At 36.1% G+C, this 7883-nt stretch overlaps 1 non-coding gene across 1 annotated transcript; it reads right to left on the reverse strand.

The window, feature by feature from the left end:
- Positions 1–72, reverse strand: Trnag-ucc. Its single transcript has one exon. It is a non-coding gene; the product is annotated as a tRNA-Gly (tRNA).
- Between the last annotated feature and the right edge of the window lie 7811 nt (positions 73–7883).

The raw sequence follows: 7883 nt of genomic DNA on the forward strand, positions 1-7883 counted from the left end.
TGCGTCGGCCGGGAATCGAACCCGGATCAACTGCTTGGAAGGCAACTATGCTGACCATTACACCACCGACGCATCTGTTACAGCCTTCGAAATTGACGAAAAACTCGGATAATGTAAATAAAATAATAATACCTATTGCAGAGGTCTCATTTTTCCGTCCTCCGTGACCGTAGGTATATTGTTTTATTAAACACAGGACCTATTTAAACCACCTATGCAAATAACAAATGACTTGTAGTCAAATACCTACAAATTATTAATTCTTAAACGCCATCATTAATTTGGTCACTTCGGCTTATGGCTCCAGAAGACGGTGGCTAATCATAACTCGACTCACAGACACAGACTTCTAGCGCCATGTGGAAGTTTTATTTTTCTCTTTTCTGGATTTGAATTCGTTTTTTTATGAAAAGTTATTTCCACAGAAAATTAAATAAGTAAAGTAAAATATGTTTTCTTAGATTTCTTTTCATCATCATTCTCCTGCCCTTATCCCAATTTCATTTGTGATCGGTCGGAGCAGCATGTTATCTCCTACCATACTCTTCTATTTGCGGTCAGCACACAAGCCACATTCTTTGATTTGAAGATGTCTTTAAAGACTACGTACTTGTATAAGATTGAATGCTAAGAAATAAAAGTGCATCATTATTTGCAATACAGTGGACAGAAAATCTACATTCGACGTCCGTATCTCCCCGTCCGTATTTCCCCACATTCTCTATTCAAACAACTTGTGACTACAAAGATACATATAATATGTGTATACAAAGTGTATACATTTAAGTAGTGTATACACTTGTATACATAGACGTCGTCATGTTGTCAATTTGCGCAATGTGCGTAGAAACTCAAATAAACACAAGTCGAGCCGTCCGCTATATTGCTAACTTGATGTATTATTGCTGTGTACAGAGTGTTGTTTTATTCATTCTTCGCTTTATTTACTCTTTATTTTATAGTCAGACTGTTTTTATTCTGCAACTGGTAATGATATTCAGCAGCCAGAAAGTCTAACAACCACTCTTGCCAAAGGATATCGGGTCGCCCAGGTAACTGGATTGCGCAAGTCAAAGATTGACACTCAGTCCATGTACAACAATGGTACTCAGCTGCATCCAGTCAAACTGGAAACCAACCCCAACTGTAGAAAATGGTCAAATGACGGCCGGTACCCAACAATTTAACGTATATTTTTACCCGACTGCCAAAGAAGGAGGGTAATGTTTTTCGAGTGTATGTAAGTATGTATGTATGTCTGTTCCTTTGTGACCTCCTGTAGCCTAAACGGCTTGATGGATTTTGATGTATGAGGTATCGTTAGATTTGTCTTGATTACGGGAGTGTCATAGGATACATTTTATCCTAAAAGTCCCACGGGATATTTTTTCTAAACCCTTTAAAAAAATATGTATGCGGTATCATTAGATTCATTTCAATCACGGGAGTAATAATTAATATAGGATACGTTTTTTCTCAAAATTCCCACGAGAACATGTTAATTCTGCGTCAACGCAAAGCAACTCATGCGTTAGCAAGCAAAAAGATAGGGCGTGGCCTGGCATGCGGCGCGCGGCGCGGTGCGGAGGGGGATATGCTCGAGTATACAGCCCGAATGCGGGCACACGCATAAGGGCACACGTCGTTGACGGTCTTCAGCAGTAATGACTCACCTAATTCTTTTTCTTCTTCACTACCAACAGTCCAGATTGGCGGTAAAGGACATTGTTCAATTTTGGCCTAAGAACCGATGTGAATATAAATTATACTATAATTTTTATTTATTTTTATATTGTTTGAAACATATTTTAGTATTCCACGGACACTTCAAATAAAAAAATTCCAAATAAAAAGTAGGGTCACAATTATTGATGCCTTATAAAATGTTTCCGTCGGCCAGTGCTGCCAGTTTCGGAAGTTTTCGGGATTTCGGTAAATACGGATCGAATTGAGAACCTCCTTTCCGAAGTCGGTTATTAAAATTAGTTGCTAACACTTTATTCATTTAAATACCTAAACTGACTAGCTAGAAAAAAACTAGTATTTGTATAATGTTTTAAGATGGTTTTGAGCGAAATCGCGAATTTCTAGCTTGGCATTCGAGTAGGATTATAGTTTTCGTAATTGGCAACACTGGTGTACTTCAGTCAGTTTGCTAGAAGTCAGTTTGATAGCTTTGCGACTATCGTTTCTTTTGTGATTTTCTATGCGTTTCATGGTTTTATTCTAACAACTTTGGCTTGATTACGGACTCCGATTAGATTGCGTACTTGGTAGACTCGGCTTTGTGTAAAGAACTGGATTTTACTAGCATTTTCGGATATTGCTCTGTCTGTGATCGAATTTAGTTATATTATAATTACAACAATGGATGCAGAATATAGTATATTGTATAAATTGTGGATCTGCTGGAGGTTCTTTGGTATTAGAAAACGAAGATATACTTCGTTGCATACAACAATGGACCGTTCCCCGTATGGTAAGTGGTCTACGAAAGTGTTTTTCTAATTTTGATAAGAATGTTACTACCTACTTATGTTTTCATAAGCACACAATTTCTCGGTTTTCAAATCAATTGCCACAATTGCAAGTTACTTGATATTTACTAATGTTTTTTGTATTTATTATTACAGGTTGAAGCTCATGACCTTATATGTACGACGTGTTGGTCTCAAGCAGTCGAGCATAATAAGATGCAATGCACTGTTGGACGCAATTGTGTACTTTGTAAGAAGCTCCTACCATCAGGCATACTGTTGCAATTGTATCTTTGGGCGTAGAACAGTGGGCTGTTGTGCCCACATAATGACTATTATCTGGTATTTAAGCTGGGCGAGATACCAAAACTCAATTGAACCCCCTGCTCAGTTCTTAGATAATATATTATTGAGAAATATTGATGATTAAAAACCTTTAATTGAATATAAATATTGTTTTTATTGCACATCCTCGAAAACCTCTTTCATTGTTATTGGTAAACCTTACTTTAACTATTAAATTATTTTGTGTGGTAATGACATTTTTAGTATGGTCTGTACCTTCTTGGTAATAGATCGCGGGTTCGATTCCCGCCTTATGGCATGTAGATAGCTAGGTAACTGTCTAATATAAAAGTAGTATCAATCATTTAAATAAATAATTCTCTATCGTAATAATATCGATATTTTATGAATTGTGGTGAATGGAACTCTTCCATTTTGGATACGTTTTATCACAAATCCAAAGTGGATTCACTATATATTAAGAAACGTAACGTTGAAAGCAAAAGCGTTTAGGTAGTTGTTTTTCATAAAAATTCTAAGCATTTATGAAAACTAGTCACACGCCCCGTCTTCGCACGGTGGCAATATAAAACCTTGGTGTTAACCTTCCTCTTGACCTACTCTATCTATTGAAAAAAAATAAAAAAAAATCGCACCCAAATCCATCGCGTAGTTTTAAAGATCTAAAGCATTCATAGGGACAGACAGAAAATGCAACTTTATAAAATGATCATTGTCAAAGAATTATCTTAAACTTGACTATTTACTATCTCTTTTCCTAGTATCTAGTAGAGTAGTCTTTTCCTAGATCTAGAAGAGAACATATAGAGCTGTACATAGTATTGTTGATATTTTGTATAGTGTAGTTTGATAACACTACTCTGATATTTCACGCAAGCTTGGTTATTTTTTATTTATAACCTCAAAATATTAACTTTTTTCGTAATTATTTTAGTTTCCTGAAGTGTCCGTTCGTGATAACTTATTTCATAGGATTCCATATAATTTTAAGAGTTTATAGAAGTCACTTTCCATTCAAACGGTTCTTAGGCAGAACATGTATGGAGCCGGAACAATGTCCTGTTGCGGTAACATCACTCGTAATCTAAAGCCAAATGTCGTCGAAATAATTTAAAATGGTACTTACATATACATAGTCTTCTACATCTACAACATTTTCGTTAAATAAAAACAGCTAAAAAGTTATAAATAAAAGAATTATTATTAAAGAAACAAAATACCCGACTGCACACTAAAAAAAGAGTAAAACAAGCCCCACAATAATATTTAATTTATAAATATTGATGGAAAGCATCGCAGGCGGGGACCACCTTGACCGCCACCAACGAAAATTCTGCTAAATGGTGCACAACCGAAATGACTATAAATAAGCCTCTGTTGGTCCCCGCCTGCGATGCTTTCCATCAATATTTATAAATTAAATATTATTGTGGGGCTTGTTTTACTCTTTTTTTAGTGTGCAGTCGGGTATTTTGTTTTTTTAATAATAATTCTTTTTCTAATACAGAGAAAGTCGCAATGTCAAGATGTTAACCTCATGACATGATAGATTAACTCATGCTACTGTTACTTAGCCAATATATTCAATTCATGAGCATTAATCTCAACTTAAACAAATAAATAGAAAACAGCACCCTATACAGAGCGTGTGACGTCTCAGAATGTCTCGCTACTCGTTATGGCAGTCATTAGCCGGCTGCGGGAAGAGCTGAACGCCAGAGCACTTCTTATGTTAGTTACCATTAAGTGTAATCTTCACTACTTCTAGATAACTAACTGTTATAAAACAAACTCTGATGGGTCTATCATCCTGCCGGTGCTGCTGGATTGTTCGAAAGAGTTACCGCGGCGCTGGCACATTGAGGGCTTAAGAAGGAACATGACGGGTTTTAGTCAGTAAGAGTCTGACACTCCTTCACGCTCATGCACCGACGCATTTGATGATTTCCGTAAAAAAATGGGTCTACCATTATGATAGAATCAATAACTGTTTATAACTAGCTTCCGCCAGTGTTTTATGTAACCTTTAGCATAGCCTTCCCCGATAATGTGATATGTAACACTGAAAGCATTTTTCAGATCGGTCTGGTAGATTCTGCGATTACAGCGTTCAAACAAACTCTTCAGCTTTATAATATTGGTATGTAGAAGTTTAGATGTTGCTTTCGCAAAAAAAAGAAAGAGGATAAGAAAGTTAGTAATATACTAAAAAGGTCAAAATAAGGCTCAACCTTAGATATTATTACTTAGATCTTCTAAGCATGTTATGTATAATTCGCTGAAATCATAACCAATATTTTTACAGTAAACATTATTATGAACTTAAATCAAATCAGAACTTCTAACTCGTCTTACGCTAAAAATAACTCGAGCTCCAAAATAATTCATTACGATTTTAATCGCTTTGAAACTTAAAGTTTCACCAGTTTGGATTGTGGGGCCATGAAATACGCGATTAATTTGAAGACGGCCCGTTTTACTAATTGGGTGAAGTTTGAGCCTTTTTTAAGTATTTTTCGGATGGAATTCAACACCAGTGTGTTTAATACCACGTGGAGTGACTGCCGATATATCCTTCTGTACCCGATACCGCGAGACAAAAAAGGTTGTCAAACTTTGTGGCTTCTGGCTACCCGTAACGACTGCCAAAGATATACAAATGATATTCTTCTGAGAAGATCTTGCAGATCTGACTTTATTCAACTAACTAGCTTCCTCCAGTAGCTTCTCTCACATCCCGTAGAAACTACTCGTTGCGCCTTATATTATAGGTATAGGATAGGCTATACACCGTGACTTTTTAGTCGTCTTACAAAGGTGGCCCACTCAATCTATCCGACATAAAATACCACTAGACACGATTATTAATTTTATAGCCTTACTTAATTAAGATGCAAAGAAAAATACTGAAAAAAAAAATGTTTACGTATCAAACGGTAGAAAGTAGGTACCTTACCGACGCGCAGCGCTCACAACAGGGTGTTCTTATAATCTACGTCATGCATCATAATAATGAATTAATTTTTATTTTTAAATTATTCAAATCTCATAAACATATATTTTTTTATATGAACGTTTACTAGTCATTGGATATATGAAGTGGGCTGCCGTTGTAAGACGACTAAAAAGTCACGGTGCATATCACAAAAAAAAACCTATCGGCCTAGTAATTTTACAGGTTAGCGTGGACAATTAAAACACAACCTATGAGGTGAGGTATGTCTAATATGTATGTAGATAAACAAAGTCAAAGTCAAATCATTTATTTCATTTAGGCCTTTACAAGCACTTATGAACGTTAAAAAATATAAATAGGTTTTATTATAGCTACGAGTAGGGCTGCCATCTCGAATTTCGCCAAACCCGGACAAACATTTAAAAAACCCGGACATTTGGCGTAAATCGCATTTTTCCCCCGAACCTAATTTGTAATCCCTTTACTATTAACATATACTTAAATTCAATGAGGTGCTTCCTTACAGGAAAAGTGTCCGGGTTTTCCCCGGACACTTCTTGAAACCCCGCCCGGACGGCCCCCGGACGGCCTCCAAACGAGGACAAATCCGGGGAAACCCGAACGGATGGCAGCCCTATACGAGTGAAGGTATACATTATTTTTGCTGATTTCTCCGCTTGTTTCCCAGCCCCAATATCAGTAAACGTTATAATTACCAAATAGATTAATTTGAGAGGATCAACTCTCGGATTCCTAATCTTGCTCTTTTAATTTATCCATCAGCCGAAATGATGGTAATTAATTCTGTTTTCTTTAATTTCATGCTTTGTCATGTTTCGGGAAACTAGGTCAAGTTGGGTGAAACAGTTGTTGCTAAAGATACTTAAATTAATAGTAGATCAATATACTAATCTTATCACTTAATTAGGAAAATGTGAAATAAATGTGTGTATGTGTATGTTTGTATGGTTAGTACTGAACGAATTTATATATTAAGTACAGTATATAGATTAAGTACATACTTATATTATACACCCGCGTCCCGTGGGAGCTACTGCCCGCACCGGGATAAAATATAGCCTATGTTACTCGCAGATAATATAGCTTTCTAATGGTGAAAGAATATTTAAAATCGGTCCAGTAGTTTTTGAGTTTATCCATTACAGCCAAACAAACAAACAAAGTTTTCCTCTTTATAATATTAGTATAGATGATACTTTATATAGGCAACTTTTTTCCCGGGATGTAGTTAAAAATGCGGGCAACGTGTAACTATCGCTTTAAGGAAATTAATCAGGCACATAGACTTCGACCCGCATGGTTGTATGACATGACTGTAGCTGAAAATTGAATAAAAATCCATTTTTGGCCCATAAAATTGAATAAATAAAATTATCAGTACGTAGAAACTACTGCTTTAAACACAATGAACCCTTCATGCATTACTGTACCTAAAAAAAAACTACAATCGGAAAACCCTATATTACTCTCAGCACTTTCCCAACCGCAGCACGTTCGGCCGTAAATTTTCCGTTAAAAAAAAACAATTTACCATTTATTAACGTTAACAGAAAGTTTACAGAACATATATTTTAATGAGGATAATAACAGTTGTTAATACATCAAGTTGTGGCAATGAATCGCGATGCCAAATAATAACATCCGTGCCGCTTTATATTATATACTTATACCGGACTGTAGGCCTACCGCCACAGAGTAGGGAAGGATAGAGAGCGCAGAGTCTTTAATCACGGTTTTCGTCTAATAAATTTGGTTCTCTGAAGTTAGCTATTTGACGATCAGCGCATGGGTGTGTTGTGAAACCAACTTCGATGTGTTGTGAAAGCAAAGTTATTTGGTGGAAGAGAGCGAACGTCCTGCAAACTAACTGTTTATATTTAAGGTAGCTGTAAGGCTAATTTAACTTTTTGGTTGGTCAGATTCTGGCCAGATACCGGATCGTTGTTAATCTATCTACTAACTTCCGTGGAAACCTGCTAAGTACTCTTTCAGCCTACTTTCAGTAATGGAAACTAAAATGTAAAACTTACATAGAATTTACAAACAACTGTGTAAATAAGTTAGGAAGTGAATAAGTAGGTACATCCATCTACCAAAATGTCTATTGCATGCCGCTAACACAT

This window comes from Helicoverpa zea, chromosome 24, assembly GCF_022581195.2.
Source record: "Helicoverpa zea isolate HzStark_Cry1AcR chromosome 24, ilHelZeax1.1, whole genome shotgun sequence".
NCBI classification, from domain to species: domain Eukaryota; kingdom Metazoa; phylum Arthropoda; class Insecta; order Lepidoptera; family Noctuidae; genus Helicoverpa; species Helicoverpa zea.